Source organism: Mustela putorius, unplaced genomic scaffold, assembly GCF_011764305.1.
Source record: "Mustela putorius furo isolate JIRA1106 unplaced genomic scaffold, ASM1176430v1.1 tig00000930_pilon_pilon_pilon:0A:0A:0A:0A, whole genome shotgun sequence".
Lineage (NCBI taxonomy): Eukaryota > Metazoa > Chordata > Mammalia > Carnivora > Mustelidae > Mustela > Mustela putorius.
This window is the reverse complement of record NW_025421521.1, coordinates 86,254-110,167: the sequence shown is the minus strand read 5'-3', so window position 1 is coordinate 110,167 and position 23,914 is coordinate 86,254. Positions and strand designations below refer to the sequence as shown.

Genomic DNA, 23,914 nt, shown 5'->3' with positions numbered 1-23,914 from the left:
ATTCAGCTCATCTACAACTACACTATCACTATCCCTTACATGAAATAAACTCCCACTAATCACCTCACTAATCCTTATCATCATACTATCACTAGGAGGCTTACCACCACTTTCAGGCTTCATACCCAAATGAATAATCATCCACGAACTCACAAAAAACAACATAATTACTGCAGCAATATTCATAACAATCACAGCCCTACTAAACTTATACTTTTACATACGACTAACATACGCAACAGCACTAACCTTATTCCCCCTCAACAAATAACATAAAAATAAAATGGCAATTTGAAAGCACAAAATATACAACCCTATTACCCCCATTAATTGTGATATCAACTATACTTCTCCCACTCACCCCAATAATACCAACACTATTCTAGGAGTTTAGGTTAAAAAGACCAAGGACCTTCAAAGCCCTAAGTAAGTGACACTCACTTAACTCCTGATTCCCATCATAAGGACTGCAAGGATATATCTCACATCTATTGAACGCAAATCAATCACTTTAATTAAGCTAAGCCCTTCCTAGATTGGTGGGCTACCATCCCACGAAACTTTAGTTAACAGCTAAACACCCTAATCAACTGGCTTCAATCTACTTCTCCCGCCGCGAAGGAAAAAGGCGGGAGAAGCCCCGGCAGGGTTGAAGCTGCTTCTTTGAATTTGCAATTCAACGTGATATTTCACCACAGAGCTTTTTTTGGCAAAAAGGGGACTTAAACCCCTATTCTTAGATTTACAGTCTAATGCCTTTATCAGCCATTTTACCTATGTTCATTAATCGATGATTATTCTCCACTAATCACAAAGACATCGGCACCCTCTACCTCTTATTTGGTGCATGGGCCGGAATGGTAGGGACCGCTCTCAGTCTACTGATCCGTGCTGAACTAGGTCAACCTGGCACTCTGCTAGGAGACGACCAGATTTATAATGTAATCGTAACTGCTCACGCATTTGTAATAATTTTCTTCATAGTAATACCCATCATGCTTGGGGGCTTTGGGAACTGGCTTATTCCTCTAATAATCGGCGCACCTGACATAGCATTCCCACGGATAAACAACATAAGCTTCTGGCTTCTTCCGCCCTCTTTTCTTCTCCTACTAGCTTCCTCTATGGTAGAAGCAGGTGCAGGGACTGGATGAACTGTATACCCCCCTTTAGCAGGAAATCTAGCACATGCTGGAGCATCCGTGGACCTGGTAATCTTTTCTCTACACTTAGCTGGTGTTTCATCTATCTTAGGGTCAATCAACTTTATTACTACTATTATCAACATGAAACCGCCTGCCATGTCACAATACCAAACTCCACTATTTGTTTGATCAGTTTTAATTACAGCCGTACTTCTTCTTCTGTCCCTGCCAGTTTTAGCAGCCGGCATTACTATATTACTTACAGACCGTAATCTAAATACTACTTTCTTTGACCCAGCCGGAGGGGGGGACCCTATCCTGTACCAACACTTATTTTGATTCTTTGGGCACCCAGAAGTTTATATCCTGATTCTCCCAGGATTTGGTATCATTTCACACGTCGTAACTTACTACTCAGGAAAAAAAGAACCATTTGGTTATATGGGAATAGTATGGGCAATAATATCAATTGGTTTCCTAGGATTTATCGTATGAGCCCACCATATATTTACTGTGGGCCTGGACGTCGACACACGAGCATATTTCACTTCAGCTACTATAATCATCGCTATCCCCACAGGAGTAAAAGTATTCAGCTGACTAGCCACTCTGCATGGAGGAAATATCAAATGAGCTCCTGCTATACTATGAGCCTTAGGGTTTATTTTTCTATTTACAGTGGGGGGTCTAACGGGCATTGTACTATCTAACTCATCACTAGACATTGTCCTTCACGATACGTATTATGTAGTAGCACATTTCCACTACGTCCTTTCAATAGGGGCAGTATTTGCAATTATAGGTGGATTCGTCCACTGATTCCCACTATTCACAGGCTACACCCTAAATGATGTATGAGCAAAAATTCATTTCACGATCATATTTGTAGGAGTAAACATAACATTCTTTCCTCAACATTTCCTGGGCCTATCAGGCATACCTCGACGCTACTCTGATTATCCAGATGCTTATACAACATGAAATACAGTGTCCTCCATGGGCTCATTCATCTCATTAACAGCAGTCATACTAATGATCTTCATGATTTGAGAAGCTTTCGCATCCAAACGAGAAGTATTGACAGTTGAATTAACCTCAACTAACATTGAATGATTGCACGGGTGTCCCCCTCCATACCACACATTCGAAGAACCAACCTACGTACTATCAAAATAAGAAAGGAAGGAATCGAACCCCCTAAGACTGGTTTCAAGCCAATATCATAACCACTATGTCTTTCTCGATAGGAGGTATTAGTAAAAATTACATGACTTTGTCAAAGTCAAATTATAGGTGAAAGTCCTTTATATCTCTATGGCATACCCTTTCCAAATAGGCCTCCAAGATGCAGCCTCTCCTATCATAGAGGAACTTCTACACTTTCACGATCATACACTAATAATTGTTTTTCTAATTAGTTCTCTTGTACTTTACATTATTTCAGTAATATTAACTACCAAGCTTACGCATACAAGTACTATAGACGCCCAAGCAGTTGAAACGATCTGAACCATCCTACCAGCCATTATTTTGATCATAATCGCTCTACCCTCGCTACGAATTCTCTATATGATAGACGAGATCAATAACCCCTCTTTAACCGTAAAAACTATGGGTCACCAATGATACTGAAGTTATGAATATACAGACTACGAAGACTTAAACTTCGACTCCTACATAATCCCAACTCAAGAACTGAAACCAGGAGAACTACGACTTCTAGAAGTGGATAATCGAGTAGTGCTCCCAATAGAAATAACAATTCGTATACTAATTTCTTCCGAGGATGTATTACACTCATGAGCCGTCCCATCCCTAGGATTAAAAACCGATGCTATCCCAGGACGCCTTAACCAAACTACTATTATAGCCATGCGACCGGGACTATACTACGGCCAATGCTCTGAAATCTGCGGCTCTAATCACAGCTTCATACCTATTGTCCTTGAGCTAGTACCTTTATCATACTTCGAAAAATGATCTGCCTCAATACTATAAATTCACCGAGAAGCTAAATAGCATTAACCTTTTAAGTTAAAGATTGAGAGCATAAATCTCTCCTCAGTGATATGCCACAATTAGACACTTCAACATGATTTATCACTATTTTATCAATAATTGTAACCCTATTTTTTATATTTCAACTAAAACTATCAAAATACAACTTTCCAGAAAACCCTGAACCAAAATTAGTGGCTACATCAAAATCTACTACACCTTGAGAAAAGAAATGAACGAAAATCTATTTTCCTCATTCACTACCCCTACAATAATAGGATTGCCTATCGTCATCCTCATCACCATATTCCCAAGTATTATATTCCCCTCACCCAACCGACTGATTAACAACCGACTCATTTCTATCCAACAATGATTGGTTCAATTAACATCAAAACAAATGCTGTCCATTCACAACCAAAAAGGACAAACTTGAGCATTAATACTAATATCCCTAATCCTATTTATTGGGTCTACTAACCTGCTAGGTCTCTTACCTCACTCATTTACCCCTACCACACAACTGTCCTTGAACCTAGGAATAGCTATCCCCCTATGAGCAGGCACAGTAATTACTGGATTTCGACACAAAACAAAAGCCTCTTTAGCCCACTTTCTACCACAAGGAACCCCACTACCCCTAATCCCCATGCTCATTATCATCGAAACTATCAGCCTATTTATTCAACCCATGGCCCTGGCCGTGCGACTAACAGCTAACATCACAGCGGGCCACCTATTAATTCACTTAATTGGAGGAGCCACCCTAGCCCTAATAAACATTAGTACTGTTACAGCAATAAGATTACCTTTTCCATCCTTGTCTTATTAACTATCTTAGAATTTGCAGTAGCCCTTATTCAAGCTTACGTCTTTTACCCTACTAGTAAGCCTATATTTACATGACAACACCTAATGACCCACCAAACACACTCATATCACATAGTCAATCCAAGCCCATGACCCCTGACAGGAGCTCTTTCCGCCCTACTTTACAACATCAGGACTAGCAATATGATTCCACTACAATTCATTGTCTCTTCTAACCCTAGGAACTACAGCTAATGTACTAACCATATATCAATGGTGACGAGATGTGGTCCGAGAAGGAACATTTCAAGGCCACCATACCCCCACTGTTCAAAAAGGTTTACGATACGGAATAATCCTCTTCATCACATCCGAAGTCTTTTTCTTTGCAGGCTTCTTCTGGGCTTTTTACCATTCAAGCCTAGCCCCAACACCCGAACTTGGAGGGTGCTGACCACCCACAGGTATTACACCCCCTAAACCCCCCTTAGAAGTACCATTACTAAATACCTCTGTCCTCCTAGCCTCCGGAGTCTCTATTACTTGGGCCCACCACAGCCTCATAGAAGGGGACCGCAAACACATACTCCAAGCCCTATTTATCACAATCTCCCTAGGCCTGTATTTTACTGTCCTACAAGCCTCCGAATACTACGAAGCTCCATTCACAATCTCAGACGGAGTCTACGGCTCTACATTTTTTATAGCCACAGGATTCCACGGCCTCCATGTCATTATCGGATCTACATTTCTTATCGTATGTTTCCTACGACAACTAAGCTACCATTTTACATCTAATCACCATTTTGGATTCGAAGCAGCTGCCTGATATTGGCACTTTGTAGATGTCGTATGACTATTCCTATATGTATCTATCTATTGATGAGGATCCTATTTCTCTAGTATCAACAAGTACAGTTGACTTCCAATTAACTAGTTCTGGTCTAAACCCAGAGAGAAATAATAAATATAATATTAACCATACTTATCAATGTATCCCTAGCATCTCTACTTATTCTAATCGCATTCTGACTACCTCAACTAAATGTCTACACAGAAAAAAGCAAGCCCATATGAATGTGGTTTTGATCCCTTAGGATCAGCACGCTTACCATTCTCCATAAAATTTTTCCTGGTAGCTATTACATTCTTATTATTCGACCTAGAAATTGCACTACTACTGCCTCTACCATGAGCCTCACAATCAATTAACCTAAAAACTACACTCACCATAGCACTAGCCCTAATCTCCCTACTAGCCGCAAGCCTAGCCTACGAATGAACTGAAGAGGGCCTAGAATGAAGCGAATATGATAATTAGTTTAACAAAAACAAATGATTTCGACTCATTAGATTGTAACTCATATTACAATTATCAAATGTCCGTAGTATATATCAACATTTTTCTAGCCTTTACTCTATCCTTTATAGGGCTACTAATCTACCGATCCCACCTAATATCCTCTCTTCTCTGCCTAGAAGGTATGATGTTATCCCTCTTCGTCATAATAACAGTCACCATCCTGGCAAATCACTTTACACTAGCCAGTATAACCCCTATTATCCTCCTTGTATTTGCAGCCTGCGAAGCAGCATTAGGCTTATCCTTGCTAGTAATAATTTCCTCCACATACGGAACAGATTATGTACAAAACCTAAATCTATTACAATGCTAAAAATTATTATCCCAACCATAATATTAATCCTCTTAACATGACTATCAAAACCCAATATAATTTGAATTAATACAACAGCTCACAGCATATTAATTAGTCTGATCAGTCTAACGTACCTAAACCAACTCACAGACAATAGCCTAAACTTCTCATTACTATTCTTCGCAGACTCTTTATCAACGCCCTTACTAGTACTCACAACATGGCTTCTTCCCCTGATGCTCATAGCAAGCCAACACCACCTGTCAAAAGAAACTCTAACCCGCAAAAAACTCTACATCACAATGCTAGTAATATTACAACTGTTCCTAATTATAACATTTACAGCCACAGAACTAATCATATTCTACATTCTATTTGAAGCTACTCTCATGCCAACACTAATTATCATCACTCGATGGGGCAACCAGACAGAACGACTAAATGCTGGCCTATACTTTTTATTTTACACTCTAGTGGGCTCCTTGCCCCTCCTAATCGCCTTACTATGACTCCAAAACAACTTAGGTACCCTTAATCTCTTAATCATACAATACTGAGCACAACCCTTACCAAACTCTTGATCCAACACCCTACTATGACTAGCATGCATAATAGCATTCATAGTTAAAATACCCCTATATGGCCTCCACCTGTGACTACCAAAAGCCCATGTAGAAGCCCCTATCGCGGGATCCATAGTCCTTGCCGCCGTACTCCTTAAGCTAGGAGGATATGGAATGATGCGAATCACCATACTACTAAATCCACTAACAAGCTACATAGCATACCCCTTTATAATACTATCACTATGAGGGATAATCATAACCAGCTCCATCTGCTTACGCCAAACAGACCTAAAATCCTTAATTGCCTACTCCTCTGTAAGCCACATAGCCCTAGTAATCATAGCTGTACTAATCCAATCACCATGAAGCTATATAGGAGCAACAGCCCTAATAATTGCTCACGGTTTAACATCCTCCATGTTGTTCTGCCTAGCTAATTCCAACTACGAACGTATTCACAGCCGCACTATAATCCTCGCGCGAGGATTACAAACACTCCTACCACTAATAGCTGCATGATGACTACTTGCCAGCTTAACTAATTTAGCTTTACCACCCACAATCAACCTAGTAGGAGAGTTATTCGTAGTAATAGCCTCATTCTCATGATCCAACATTACCATTGCCCTAATAGGAGTAAACATTACCATCACCGCCTTATACTCCTTATATATACTAATCACTACACAACGCGGAAAGTGTACACATCACATCAAAAATATCAAACCATCATTTACACGGGAAAATTCCCTTATAGCCCTCCACCTCCTACCTCTACTCCTCCTGTCACTCAACCCTAAAATTATCTTAGGGTACATTTACTGTAAATATAGTTTAATAAAAACATTAGATTGTGAATCTAACAATAAAAGCTCAAACCTTTTTATTTACCGAAAAAGCACCACGCATGAACTGCTAACTCATGCTCCCGTGTATAAAAACACGGCTTTTTCAACTTTTAAAGGATAGTAGTAATCCATTGGTCTTAGGAACCAAAAAATTGGTGCAACTCCAAATAAAAGTAATTAACTTACTCACTTCCTCTGTACTTGTGACACTACTAATACTTACTTTCCCCATCATAATAACTAGCACGACTATATACGCCAACAAATCATACCCTCAATACGTAAAAACCGCTACTTCATACGCCTTCGTGATCAGCTTAATTCCCACAATGATATTTCTCCACCTTGGACAAGACACAATAATTTCAAACTGACACTGAATTACAATCCAAACAATAAAATTGTCACTCAGCTTTAAACTCGACTACTTCTCAATAATCTTCATACCAGTAGCACTATTCGTCACATGATCAATCATAGAATTCTCTATATGGTACATACACTCAGACCCCAACATCAATCGATTTTTCAAGTACTTACTTCTATTTCTCATTACTATAATAATTCTGGTCACTGCCAACAACATATTCCAACTATTTATCGGCTGAGAAGGAGTAGGAATTATATCATTCCTACTTATCGGATGATGATACGGACGAACAGACGCCAACACAGCAGCACTACAGGCCATCCTATATAACCGCATTGGAGACGTAGGACTTATCCTAGCCATAGCCTGATTCTTGATAAATCTAAATACATGAGACCTTCAACAAATCTTCATAACCAGCAACGAAAACCTAACTATCCCCCTCGCAGGCTTACTACTAGCAGCCACCGGAAAATCCGCACAATTCGGTCTTCACCCGTGACTGCCCTCAGCCATAGAAGGACCAACCCCTGTATCAGCCCTACTCCACTCAAGTACGATAGTTGTAGCAGGGGTTTTTCTACTAATCCGATTCCACCCCCTCATAGAGTATAATAAAACGATCCAAACCATCACACTATGCCTAGGAGCAATTACAACCCTATTTACAGCAATCTGTGCTCTAACACAAAATGACATCAAAAAAATCGTTGCCTTTTCCACCTCTAGCCAACTTGGATTAATAATAGTAACCATCGGAATTAACCAACCCTACCTAGCATTCCTCCATATCTGCACCCACGCATTCTTCAAGGCTATATTATTCATATGCTCCGGATCAATCATCCACAGCCTAAACGATGAACAAGACATCCGAAAAATAGGAGGGTTATTTAAAGCATTACCATTCACCACAACCTCACTAATTGTCGGAAGCCTAGCACTTACAGGAATACCCTTCTTAACTGGATTTTATTCCAAAGACTTAATCATTGAGACCGCCAACACGTCGTGTACCAACGCCTGAGCCCTTCTACTAACCCTCGTTGCCACTTCCATAACAGCAGCCTACAGTACTCGAATCATATTCTTTGCACTACTAGGACAACCCCGCTTCAACCCTATTATTACAATCAACGAGAATAATCCACTCCTAATCAACTCTATTAAACGCTTACTATTTGGGAGTATTTTCGCAGGATTCTTAATTTCCCACAACCTTACACCCACTACCACCCCACAGATAACTATGCCTCATTATCTTAAAATAATGGCTCTTGCTGTAACTATTCTGGGTTTCATCCTGGCACTAGAACTAAACCTTACAATGCAAAGCCTAAAATTCAAATATCCAACCAACCTATTCAAATTCTCAAACATGTTGGGTTATTTCCCTACCATTATTCACCGCCTAATGCCCAAAACAAATCTGCTAATAAGCCAAAAATCAGCATCAACACTTCTAGATATAATTTGACTAGAAAAAATTCTACCAAAATCCATCTCCCATTTCCAAATAAAATCATCAATAATCATCTCAAGCCAGAAAGGCCTAATCAAACTATACTTTATATCGTTCATATTAACACTAACCCTCAGCCTGCTAACACTTAATTTCCACGAGTAACCTCCATAATCACCAAGACTCCAATAAAAAGAGACCATCCCGTAACAATTACAAGTCAAGTCCCATAACTATACAGAGCCGCAATTCCTATAGCTTCTTCACTGAAAAAGCCTGAATCACCTGTATCATAAATAACTCAATCACCCGCCCCATTAAACTTCAATACAACTTCAACCTCAACATCATCACCTTTTAAAATATAACAAGCAGTCAATAATTCAGATAACAAGCCAACAATAAAGGCACCTAAAACAGCCTTATTAGAGACCCAAACCTCAGGATATTGCTCCGTAGCTATAGCTGTAGTGTATCCAAAAACAACTAACATTCCCCCCAAATAAATTAAAAATACTATTAAACCTAAAAAAGACCCTCCAAAACACAACACAATTCCACAACCAATAGCCCCACTAATAATTAAAACCAACCCGCCGTAGATAGGAGAGGGTTTTGAAGAAAACCCTACAAAACTAACTACAAAAATAACACTTAGAATAAATACAATGTATGTCATCATTATTCCTACATGGAATCTAACCATGACTAGTGACATGAAAAATCACTGTTGTATTTCAACTATAAGAACATTAATGACCAACATTCGTAAAACCCACCCACTAACCAAAATCATCAACAACTCATTCATTGACCTACCCGCCCCATCAAACATTTCAGCATGATGAAACTTCGGCTCCCTTCTCGGAATCTGCCTAATTATTCAGATTCTTACAGGTTTATTTTTAGCCATACACTATACATCAGACACAGCCACAGCCTTTTCATCAGTCACCCACATCTGTCGAGACGTCAACTATGGCTGAATTATCCGATACATACACGCAAACGGAGCTTCCATATTCTTTATCTGCCTGTTCCTGCACGTAGGGCGGGGTTTATATTATGGATCTTATATATTCACCGAAACATGAAACATCGGCATTACCTTATTGTTCGCAGTCATAGCAACTGCATTCATAGGTTACGTTTTACCATGAGGACAAATATCATTTTGGGGTGCAACCGTAATTACCAACTTACTGTCTGCTATCCCATATATCGGAACTAATCTTGTAGAATGAATCTGAGGCGGATTCTCAGTAGATAAAGCTACCCTAACACGATTCTTCGCTTTCCACTTCATCCTACCATTCATCATTTCAGCCCTAGCAGCAGTCCACCTACTATTCCTCCACGAAACAGGATCTAATAACCCCTCCGGAATTCCATCTGACTCCGACAAAATCCCATTTCACCCTTACTACACCATCAAAGACATCCTAGGCGCCCTACTCCTTATTCTAATACTAACACTATTAGTATTATTCTCACCCGACCTATTAGGAGACCCAGACAACTACATCCCCGCTAATCCCCTCAACACACCTCCCCACATTAAACCCGAGTGATACTTCCTATTCGCGTATGCCATTCTGCGATCCATCCCCAACAAATTAGGAGGGGTACTAGCCCTAATCTTCTCCATTCTAATCCTAGCCATCATCCCCCTACTCCATACCTCAAAACAACGAAGCATAATATTCCGCCCACTAAGTCAATGCTTATTCTGACTACTAGTAGCTGACCTCCTTACCCTAACCTGAATCGGCGGCCAACCAGTAGAACACCCATTCATCATTATCGGCCAACTAGCCTCAATCCTCTACTTCATGATTCTCCTAGTCCTTATACCTATTATCAGCATTATCGAAAATAACATGTTAAAATGAAGAGTCTTTGTAGTATAATAATTACTTTGGTCTTGTAAACCAAAAATGGAGAATCCTATCTCCCTAAGACTCAAGGAAGAAGCATCAGCCCCGCCATCAGCACCCAAAGCTGATATTCTAACTAAACTATTCCCTGATTTTCTCACCATAACTTTCTATTCATATATTTAATAATATCTAATGTGCTTGCCCGGTATGTATTTCTTTTTCTTTTTTTTCCCCCCCCATGTACTTCGTGCATTACTGGTTTGCCCCATGCATATAAGCATGTACATATTATGATTGATTTTACATGTATCCACCTCACTTAGACCACGAGCTTTATCACCATGCCTCGAGAAACCATCAACCCTTGCCTGAACGTACACCTCTTCTCGCTCCGGGCCCATCAAATGTGGGGGTTTCTATCGTGAAACTATATCTGGCATCTGGTTCTTACTTCAGGGCCATATCAATCCTCAACCCAATCCTACTAACCTCTCAAATGGGACATCTCGATGGACTAATGACTAATCAGCCCATGATCACACATAACTGTGGTGTCATACATTTGGTATTTTTATTTTTTGGGGGGGGAGAACTTGGTATCACTCAGCTATGGCCAAGTATGGCCTCGTAACAGTCAAATAACTTGTAGCTGGGCTTATCCTTCATCATTTATCCACATCGCATAGTTACAGGGTGTTATTCAGTCAATGGTCACAGGACATACACACATATATCCACCCCCGTGCACACGTACGCACACGTACGCACACGTACGCACACGTACGCACACGTACGCACACGTACGCACACGTACGCACGTACGCACACGTACGCACACGTACGCACACGTACGCACACGTACGCACACGTACGCACACGTACGCACACGTACGCACACGTACGCACACGTACGCACACGTACGCACACGTACGCACACGTACGCACACGTACGCACACGTACGCACACGTACACGTACACACGTATCCAACAGATAAGAATTAACCTTTGTCAAACCCCCCTTACCCCCCCGTAACTTCAAAAGTATACAAATACTTATAATCGCTCTGCCAAACCCCAAAAACAGAACTAAGCACATGCAACATATATTAGAAGTCACTAATACTGACACCAATTGACCCATTGAAGAATTCCTATCTAGAAGACTATCTATAGATGTATTTATAACCCTTAACACTTATTACAAAACTTAAAATACCCTTTTCCCACCTTCTCCCCGTTAATGTAGCTTATTAAATAAAGCAAGGCACTGAAAATGCCTAGAAGAGTCACAAGACTCCATAAACACAAAGGTTTGGTCCTAGCCTTCCTATTGATTATTAACAGAATTACACATGCAAGTCTCTACACCCCAGTGAGAATGCCCTCCAAATCTATATGTTGATTAAAAGGAGCGGGTATCAAGCACACTAAATTAGTAGCTCATAACGCCTTGCTCAACCACACCCCCCACGGGATACAGCAGTGATAAAAATTAAGCCATAAACGAAAGTTTGACTAAGCCATGTTAACAAAGAGCTGGTAAATTTCGTGCCAGCCACCGCGGTCATACGATTAGCCCGAATCAATAGGCAAACGGCGTAAAACGTGTTAAGGATTATATTATATTAAAGTTAAAATTTGACAAGGCTGTAAAAAGCTACTGTTAATATAAGATAAACCACGAAAGTGACTTTATTACTTCCATCAACACGATAGCTGAGACCCAAACTGGGATTAGATACCCCACTATGCTCAGCCCTAAACATAAATAATTATCACAACAAAATTATCTGCCAGAGAACTACTAGCAATAGCTTAAAACTCAAAGGACTTGGCGGTGCTTTACATCCCTCTAGAGGAGCCTGTTCTATAATCGATAAACCCCGATAGACCTCACCACTTCTAGCTTAATCAGTCTATATACCGCCATCTTCAGCAAACCCTTAAAGGGAAGAAAAGTAAGCACAATAATATTACATAAAAAAGTTAGGTCAAGGTGTAACCTATGAAGTGGGAAGAAATGGGCTACATTTTCTAACCAAGAACACACTCACGAAAGTTTTTATGAAAACTAAAAACTAAAGGTGGATTTAGTAGTAAATTAAGAATAGAGAGCTTAATTGAATAGGGCCATAAAGCACGCACACACCGCCCGTCACCCTCCTCAAGCAACACACTCAAATACTACATAATAAAAGTAAACCTAAAGCAAGAGGAGACAAGTCGTAACAAGGTAAGCATACTGGAAAGTGTGCTTGGGTAAATCAAAGTGTAGCTTAACTAAAGCATCTGGCTTACACCCAGAAGATTTCATATATTAATGACCACTTTGAACCAATACTAGCCCAACTTATCACTAACTCAATTATCACAGTCACATAAATCAAAACATTTAATCACATTATTACAGTATAGGAGATAGAAATTCTACTTGGAGCTATAGAGAAAGTACCGCAAGGGAACGATGAAAGAAAAATTCAAAGTAATAAACAGCAAAGATTACACCTTATACCTTTTGCATAATGAGCTAGAATAATTCAGCAAAGAGATCTTAAGCTAAATCCCCCGAAACCAGACGAGCTACCTACGAACAATCCACAGGGATACACTCATCTATGTCGCAAAATAGTGAGAAGATTCATAGGTAGAGGTGAAAAGCCTAACGAGCCTGGTGATAGCTGGTTGCCCAGAACAGAATCTCAGTTCAACTTTAAATTTACCTAATAACCCCCAAATTGTAATGTAAATTTAAAATATAGTCTAAAAAGGTACAGCTTTTTAGAATAAGGATACAACCTTGCTTAGAGAGTAAAATTAAACAAAACCATAGTAGGCCTAAGAGCAGCCACCAATTAAGAAAGCGTTCAAGCTCAACAATACAGCCACCTTAATCCCTATAATCATATACAACTCCTAACACACTACTGGGCTAATCTATTTTATAATAGAAGCAATAATGCTAGTATGAGTAACAAGAAACATTTCTCCTTGCATAAGCTTATAACAGTTAACGAATACCCACTGATAGTTAACAACAAGATAAAGATAAACCACTAATAAATATTCTTATCAAACCAATTGTTAGTCCAACACAGGCATGCAACAAGGAAAGATTAAAAGAAGTAAAAGGAACTCGGCAAACTCAAACCCCGCCTGTTTACCAAAAACATCACCTCCAGCATATCTAGTATTGGAGGCACTGCCTGCCCAGTGACACTAGTTTAACGGCCGCGGTATCCTGACCGTGCAAAGGTAGCATAATCATTTGTTCTCTAAATAGGGACTTGTATGAATGGCCACACGAGGGTTTAACTGTCTCTTACTTCCAATCAGTGAAATTGACCTTCCCGTGAAGAGGCGGGAATATACCAATAAGACGAGAAGACCCTATGGAGCTTCAATTAACTAACCCACAATAACCAATCAATATGCCAACCAGGCCTAATATAATCTTATTTCTGGGTTAGCAATTTAGGTTGGGGTGACCTCGGAGAATAAAATAACCTCCGAGTGATTTAATCTGAGACAAACCAGTCGAAGCGTCCTATCATTAATTGATCCAATAATTTGATCAACGGAACAAGTTACCCTAGGGATAACAGCGCAATCCTATTTGAGAGTCCATATCAACAATAGGGTTTACGACCTCGATGTTGGATCAGGACATCCTAATGGTGCAGCAGCTATTAATGGTTCGTTTGTTCAACGATTAAAGTCCTACGTGATCTGAGTTCAGACCGGAGCAATCCAGGTCGGTTTCTATCTATTATAATTACTTCTCCCAGTACGAAAGGACAAGAGAAGTAGGGCCTATTCTACAGGAAAGCCTTAGGACTAATAGATGATATAATCTCAATCTAACCAGTCCACTCCCCCCATAACCCTAGAAATAGGGTTTGTTAGGGTGGCAGAGCCCAGTAATTGCGTAAAACTTAAACCTTTATTCCCAGAGGTTCAAATCCTCTCCCTAACATCATGCTTATAATTAACATTATTTCACTTATTGTACCAATCCTACTCGCCGTAGCTTTCCTGACATTAGTAGAACGAAAAGTCTTAGGATACATACAACTTCGCAAAGGCCCAAACATTGTAGGACCCTACGGCCTCCTACAACCAATTGCAGATGCTGTAAAACTTTTCACAAAAGAGCCATTACGACCCCTAACATCATCTATTACCATGTTCGTCATAGCTCCTATCCTAGCCCTTACACTAGCCCTAACAATATGAATCCCACTACCAATGCCCTATCCCCTTATCAATATGAACTTAGGGATCCTATTTATACTAGCAATATCAAGCCTAGCTGTTTACTCTATCCTATGATCCGGGTGGGCCTCAAACTCAAAATACGCCCTAATCGGAGCCCTACGGGCCGTAGCCCAAACAATCTCCTACGAAGTCACATTAGCCATCATCCTATTATCAGTCCTACTAATAAATGGCTCCTTTACCCTATCCACTCTAATCATCACACAAGAACACCTATGACTAATTTTCCCTGCATGACCTTTAGCTATAATATGATTTATTTCAACCTTAGCAGAAACTAACCGCGCCCCGTTCGACCTAACTGAGGGAGAATCCGAACTAGTTTCAGGGTTCAACGTCGAATATGCAGCAGGACCATTCGCCCTATTCTTCCTAGCCGAATACGCCAACATCATCATAATAAATATCCTCACAACTATCCTATTCTTCGGCGCATTTCACACCCCCTACCTTCCAGAATTATATTCCATTAATTTCACTATAAAAACCCTCTTATTAACAACTTCTTTCCTATGAATTCGAGCATCATACCCCCGATTCCGCTATGACCAACTAATACACTTGCTATGAAAAAATTTTCTTCCCTTGACATTAGCCTTATGTATATGACATATAGCCCTCCCCATTATAACTGCGAGCATCCCCCCACAAACATAAGAAATATGTCTGACAAAAGAGTTACTTTGATAGAGTAAATCATAGAGGTTCAAACCCTCTTATTTCTAGAACTAAAGGAATCGAACCTAATCCTAAGAACTCAAAAATCTTCGTGCTACCAAATTTACACCAAATTCTAAAGTAAGGTCAGCTAATTAAGCTATCGGGCCCATACCCCGAAAATGTTGGTTTATCCCCTTCCCGTACTAATTAAACCCCCTATTCTCACCATTATCATATTTACTATTATCTCAGGGACTATCATAGTACTAATAAGTTCCCACTGATTAACAATTTGAATCGGATTTGAAATAAACATACTAGCCATTATTCCTATCCTAATAAAAAAATTCAGCCCACGAGCAATTGAAGCAGCCACAAAATATTTCCTCACCCAAGCCACTGCATCTATACTCCTAATACTAGGAATTATCATAAACCTATTATTAACAGGACAATGAACAGCCCTAAACATCCTAAACCCAATCGTATCTAACATAATAACAGTAGCCTTATCAATAAAACTAGGATTATCGCCTTTCCACTTCTGAGTACCAGAAGTAACCCAAGGAATCCCGTTAATGTCAGGAATAATCCTACTAACTTGGCAAAAAATTGCCCCCCTATCTGTCCTATACCAAATAGCCCCCTCCATAAACACACACACTTATTAATAATTATAGCATTCATATCTGTCTTAATTGGAGGATGGGGAGGCCTTAACCAAACACAACTACGAAAAATTCTAGCCTACTCATCAATCGCACACATAGGATGAATGATCGCCGTAACAACATATAACCCAACCCTGATATTACTAAACCTCACAATTTACATTATAATAACACTAGGAACATTCATACTATTTACATTCAGCTCATCTACAACTACACTATCACTATCCCTTACATGAAATAAACTCCCACTAATCACCTCACTAATCCTTATCATCATACTATCACTAGGAGGCTTACCACCACTTTCAGGCTTCATACCCAAATGAATAATCATCCACGAACTCACAAAAAACAACATAATTACTGCAGCAATATTCATAACAATCACAGCCCTACTAAACTTATACTTTTACATACGACTAACATACGCAACAGCACTAACCTTATTCCCCTCAACAAATAACATAAAAATAAAATGGCAATTTGAAAGCACAAAATATACAACCCTATTACCCCCATTAATTGTGATATCAACTATACTTCTCCCACTCACCCCAATAATACCAACACTATTCTAGGAGTTTAGGTTAAAAAGACCAAGGACCTTCAAAGCCCTAAGTAAGTGACACTCACTTAACTCCTGATTCCCATCATAAGGACTGCAAGGATATATCTCACATCTATTGAACGCAAATCAATCACTTTAATTAAGCTAAGCCCTTCCTAGATTGGTGGGCTACCATCCCACGAAACTTTAGTTAACAGCTAAACACCCTAATCAACTGGCTTCAATCTACTTCTCCCGCCGCGAAGGAAAAAGGCGGGAGAAGCCCCGGCAGGGTTGAAGCTGCTTCTTTGAATTTGCAATTCAACGTGATATTTCACCACAGAGCTTTTTTTGGCAAAAAGGGGACTTAAACCCCTATTCTTAGATTTACAGTCTAATGCCTTTATCAGCCATTTTACCTATGTTCATTAATCGATGATTATTCTCCACTAATCACAAAGACATCGGCACCCTCTACCTCTTATTTGGTGCATGGGCCGGAATGGTAGGGACCGCTCAGTCTACTGATCCGTGCTGAACTAGGTCAACCTGGCACTCTGCTAGGAGACGACCAGATTTATAATGTAATCGTAACTGCTCACGCATTTGTAATAATTTTCTTCATAGTAATACCCATCATGCTTGGGGGCTTTGGGAACTGGCTTATTCCTCTAATAATCGGCGCACCTGACATAGCATTCCCACGGATAAACAACATAAGCTTCTGGCTTCTTCCGCCCTCTTTTCTTCTCCTACTAGCTTCCTCTATGGTAGAAGCAGGTGCAGGGACTGGATGAACTGTATACCCCCCTTTAGCAGGAAATCTAGCACATGCTGGAGCATCCGTGGACCTGGTAATCTTTTCTCTACACTTAGCTGGTGTTTCATCTATCTTAGGGTCAATCAACTTTATTACTACTATTATCAACATGAAACCGCCTGCCATGTCACAATACCAAACTCCACTATTTGTTTGATCAGTTTTAATTACAGCCGTACTTCTTCTTCTGTCCCTGCCAGTTTTAGCAGCCGGCATTACTATATTACTTACTTACAGACCGTAATCTAAATACTACTTTCTTTGACCCAGCCGGAGGGGGGGACCCTATCCTGTACCAACACTTATTTTGATTCTTTGGGCACCCAGAAGTTTATATCCTGATTCTCCCAGGATTTGGTATCATTTCACACGTCGTAACTTACTACTCAGGAAAAAAAGAACCATTTGGTTATATGGGAATAGTATGGGCAATAATATCAATTGGTTTCCTAGGATTTATCGTATGAGCCCACCATATATTTACTGTGGGCCTGGACGTCGACACACGAGCATATTTCACTTCAGCTACTATAATCATCGCTATCCCCACAGGAGTAAAAGTATTCAGCTGACTAGCCACTCTGCATGGAGGAAATATCAAATGAGCTCCTGCTATACTATGAGCCTTAGGGTTTATTTTTCTATTTACAGTGGGGGGTCTAACGGGCATTGTACTATCTAACTCATCATCACTAGACATTGTCCTTCACGATACGTATTATGTAGTAGCACATTTCCACTACGTCCTTTCAATAGGGGCAGTATTTGCAATTATAGGTGGATTCGTCCACTGATTCCCACTATTCACAGGCTACACCCTAAATGATGTATGAGCAAAAATTCATTTCACGATCATATTTGTAGGAGTAAACATAACATTCTTTCCTCAACATTTCCTGGGCCTATCAGGCATACCTCGACGCTACTCTGATTATCCAGATGCTTATACAACATGAAATACAGTGTCCTCCATGGGCTCATTCATCTCATTAACAGCAGTCATACTAATGATCTTCATGATTTGAGAAGCTTTCGCATCCAAACGAGAAGTATTGACAGTTGAATTAACCTCAACTAACATTGAATGATTGCACGGGTGTCCCCCTCCATACCACACATTCGAAGAACCAACCTACGTACTATCAAAAAATAAGAAAGGAAGGAATCGAACCCCCTAAGACTGGTTTCAAGCCAATATCATAACCACTATGTCTTTCTCGATAGGAGGTATTAGTAAAAATTACATGACTTTGTCAAAGTCAAATTATAGGTGAAAGTCCTTTATATCTCTATGGCATACCCTTTCCAAATAGGCCTCCAAGATGCAGCCTCTCCTATCATAGAGGAACTTCTACACTTTCACGATCATACACTAATAATTGTTTTTCTAATTAGTTCTCTTGTACTTTACATTATTTCAGTAATATTAACTACCAAGCTTACGCATACAAGTACTATAGACGCCCAAGCAGTTGAAACGATCTGAACCATCCTACCAGCCATTATTTTGATCATAATCGCTCTACCCTCGCTACGAATTCTCTATATGATAGACGAGATCAATAACCCCTCTTTAACCGTAAAAACTATGGGTCACCAATGATACTGAAGTTATGAATATACAGACTACGAAGACTTAAACTTCGACTCCTACATAATCCCAACTCAAGAACTGAAACCAGGAGAACTACGACTTCTAGAAGTGGATAATCGAGTAGTGCTCCCAATAGAAATAACAATTCGTATACTAATTTCTTCCGAGGATGTATTACACTCATGAGCCGTCCCATCCCTAGGATTAAAAACCGATGCTATCCCAGGACGCCTTAACCAAACTACTATTATAGCCATGCGACCGGGACTATACTACGGCCAATGCTCTGAAATCTGCGGCTCTAATCACAGCTTCATACCTATTGTCCTTGAGCTAGTACCTTTATCATACTTCGAAAAATGATCTGCCTCAATACTATAAATTCACCGAGAAGCTAAATAGCATTAACCTTTTAAGTTAAAGATTGAGAGCATAAATCTCTCCTCAGTGATATGCCACAATTAGACACTTCAACATGATTTATCACTATTTTATCAATAATTGTAACCCTATTTTTTATATTTCAACTAAAACTATCAAAATACAACTTTCCAGAAAAAACCCTGAACCAAAATTAGTGGCTACATCAAAATCTACTACACCCTTGAGAAAAGAAATGAACGAAAATCTATTTTCCTCATTCACACTACCCCTACAATAATAGGATTGCCTATCGTCATCCTCATCACCATATTCCCAAGTATTATATTCCCCTCACCCAACCGACTGATTAACAACCGACTCATTTCTATCCAACAATGATTGGTTCAATTAACATCAAAACAAATGCTGTCCATTCACAACCAAAAAGGACAAACTTGAGCATTAATACTAATATCCCTAATCCTATTTATTGGGTCTACTAACCTGCTAGGTCTCTTACCTCACTCATTTACCCCTACCACACAACTGTCCTTGAACCTAGGAATAGCTATCCCCCTATGAGCAGGCACAGTAATTACTGGATTTCGACACAAAACAAAAGCCTCTTTAGCCCACTTTCTACCACAAGGAACCCCACTACCCCTAATCCCCATGCTCATTATCATCGAAACTATCAGCCTATTTATTCAACCCATGGCCCTGGCCGTGCGACTAACAGCTAACATCACAGCGGGCCACCTATTAATTCACTTAATTGGAGGAGCCACCCTAGCCCTAATAAACATTAGTACTGTTACAGCAATAATTACCTTTTCCATCCTTGTCTTATTAACTATCTTAGAATTTGCAGTAGCCCTTATTCAAGCTTACGTCTTTACCCTACTAGTAAGCCTATATTTACATGACAACACCTAATGACCCACCAAACACACTCATATCACATAGTCAATCCAAGCCCATGACCCCTGACAGGAGCTCTTTCCGCCCTACTTACAACATCAGGACTAGCAATATGATTCCACTACAATTCATTGTCTCTTCTAACCCTAGGAACTACAGCTAATGTACTAACCATATATCAATGGTGACGAGATGTGGTCCGAGAAGGAACATTTCAAGGCCACCATACCCCCACTGTTCAAAAAGGTTTACGATACGGAATAATCCTCTTCATCACATCCGAAGTCTTTTTCTTTGCAGGCTTCTTCTGGGCTTTTTACCATTCAAGCCTAGCCCCAACACCCGAACTTGGAGGGTGCTGACCACCCACAGGTATTACACCCCTAAACCCCTTAGAAGTACCATTACTAAATACCTCTGTCCTCCTAGCCTCCGGAGTCTCTATTACTTGGGCCCACCACAGCCTCATAGAAGGGGACCGCAAACACATACTCCAAGCCCTATTTATCACAATCTCCCTAGGCCTGTATTTTACTGTCCTACAAGCCTCCGAATACTACGAAGCTCCATTCACAATCTCAGACGGAGTCTACGGCTCTACATTTTTTATAGCCACAGGATTCCACGGCCTCCATGTCATTATCGGATCTACATTTCTTATCGTATGTTTCCTACGACAACTAAGCTACCATTTTACATCTAATCACCATTTTGGATTCGAAGCAGCTGCCTGATATTGGCACTTTGTAGATGTCGTATGACTATTCCTATATGTATCTATCTATTGATGAGGATCCTATTTCTCTAGTATCAACAAGTACAGTTGACTTCCAATTAACTAGTTCTGGTCTAACCCAGAGAGAAATAATAAATATAATATTAACCATACTTATCAATGTATCCCTAGCATCTCTACTTATTCTAATCGCATTCTGACTACCTCAACTAAATGTCTACACAGAAAAAGCAAGCCCATATGAATGTGGTTTTGATCCCTTAGGATCAGCACGCTTACCATTCTCCATAAAATTTTTCCTGGTAGCTATTACATTCTTATTATTCGACCTAGAAATTGCACTACTACTGCCTCTACCATGAGCCTCACAATCAATTAACCTAAAAACTACACTCACCATAGCACTAGCCCTAATCTCCCTACTAGCCGCAAGCCTAGCCTACGAATGAACTGAAGAGGGCCTAGAATGAAGCGAATATGATAATTAGTTTAACAAAAACAAATGATTTCGACTCATTAGATTGTAACTCATATTACAATTATCAAATGTCCGTAGTATATATCAACATTTTTCTAGCCTTTACTCTATCCTTTATAGGGCTACTAATCTACCGATCCCACCTAATATCCTCTCTTCTCTGCCTAGAAGGTATGATGTTATCCCTCTTCGTCATAATAACAGTCACCATCCTGGCAAATCACTTTACACTAGCCAGTATAACCCCTATTATCCTCCTTGTATTTGCAGCCTGCGAAGCAGCATTAGGCTTATCCTTGCTAGTAATAATTTCCTCCACATACGGAACAGATTATGTACAAAACCTAAATCTATTACAATGCTAAAAATTATTATCCCAACCATAATATTAATCCTCTTAACATGACTATCAAAACCCAATATAATTTGAATTAATACAACAGCTCACAGCATATTAATTAGTCTGATCAGTCTAACGTACCTAAACCAACTCACAGACAATAGCCTAAACTTCTCATTACTATTCTTCGCAGACTCTTTATCAACGCCCTTACTAGTACTCACAACATGGCTTCTTCCCCTGATGCTCATAGCAAGCCAACACCACCTGTCAAAAGAAACTCTAACCCGCAAAAAACTCTACATCACAATGCTAGTAATATTACAACTGTTCCTAATTATAACATTTACAGCCACAGAACTAATCATATTCTACATTCTATTTGAAGCTACTCTCATGCCAACACTAATTATCATCACTCGATGGGGCAACCAGACAGAACGACTAAATGCTGGCCTATACTTTTTATTTTACACTCTAGTGGGCTCCTTGCCCCTCCTAATCGCCTTACTATGACTCCAAAACAACTTAGGTACCCTTAATCTCTTAATCATACAATACTGAGCACAACCCTTACCAAACTCTTGATCCAACACCCTACTATGACTAGCATGCATAATAGCATTCATAGTTAAAATACCCCTATATGGCCTCCACCTGTGACTACCAAAAGCCCATGTAGAAGCCCCTATCGCGGGATCCATAGTCCTTGCCGCCGTACTCCTTAAGCTAGGAGGATATGGAATGATGCGAATCACCATACTACTAAATCCACTAACAAGCTACATAGCATACCCCTTTATAATACTATCACTATGAGGGATAATCATAACCAGCTCCATCTGCTTACGCCAAACAGACCTAAAATCCTTAATTGCCTACTCCTCTGTAAGCCACATAGCCCTAGTAATCATAGCTGTACTAATCCAATCACCATGAAGCTATATAGGAGCAACAGCCCTAATAATTGCTCACGGTTTAACATCCTCCATGTTGTTCTGCCTAGCTAATTCCAACTACGAACGTATTCACAGCCGCACTATAATCCTCGCGCGAGGATTACAAACACTCCTACCACTAATAGCTGCATGATGACTACTTGCCAGCTTAACTAATTTAGCTTTACCACCCACAATCAACCTAGTAGGAGAGTTATTCGTAGTAATAGCCTCATTCTCATGATCCAACATTACCATTGCCCTAATAGGAGTAAACATTACCATCACCGCCTTATACTCCTTATATATACTAATCACTACACAACGCGGAAAGTGTACACATCACATCAAAAATATCAAACCATCATTTACACGGGAAAATTCCCTTATAGCCCTCCACCTCCTACCTCTACTCCTCCTGTCACTCAACCCTAAAATTATCTTAGGGTACATTTACTGTAAATATAGTTTAATAAAAACATTAGATTGTGAATCTAACAATAAAAGCTCAAACCTTTTTATTTACCGAAAAAGCACCACGCATGAACTGCTAACTCATGCTCCCGTGTATAAAAACACGGCTTTTTCAACTTTTAAAGGATAGTAGTAATCCATTGGTCTTAGGAACCAAAAAATTGGTGCAACTCCAAATAAAAGTAATTAACTTACTCACTTCCTCTGTACTTGTGACACTACTAATACTTACTTTCCCCATCATAATAACTAGCACGACTATATACGCCAACAAATCATACCCTCAATACGTAAAAACCGCTACTTCATACGCCTTCGTGATCAGCTTAATTCCCACAATGATATTTCTCCACCT

General features: G+C 39.8%; 8 pseudogenes; all 8 read left to right on the top strand.

Annotated features, from left to right (window-relative positions):
• The first annotated feature begins 1,204 nt into the window (after nucleotides 1–1,204).
• LOC123393691 lies at nucleotides 1,205–2,392 on the top strand (annotated as a pseudogene).
• Nucleotides 2,393–2,459: 67 nt separating this feature from the next.
• LOC123393690 lies at nucleotides 2,460–3,146 on the top strand (annotated as a pseudogene).
• A 229-nt stretch (nucleotides 3,147–3,375) lies between these two features.
• LOC123393689 lies at nucleotides 3,376–4,847 on the top strand (annotated as a pseudogene).
• Nucleotides 4,848–7,495: 2,648 nt separating this feature from the next.
• On the top strand, nucleotides 7,496–10,983 carry LOC123393679 (annotated as a pseudogene).
• Nucleotides 9,526–10,983, top strand: LOC123393687 (annotated as a pseudogene).
• Nucleotides 10,984–11,078: 95 nt separating this feature from the next.
• On the top strand, nucleotides 11,079–20,608 carry LOC123393678 (annotated as a pseudogene).
• LOC123393685 lies at nucleotides 19,007–20,608 on the top strand (annotated as a pseudogene).
• Nucleotides 19,911–23,543, top strand: LOC123393684 (annotated as a pseudogene).
• The last annotated feature ends 371 nt before the right edge of the window (nucleotides 23,544–23,914 follow it).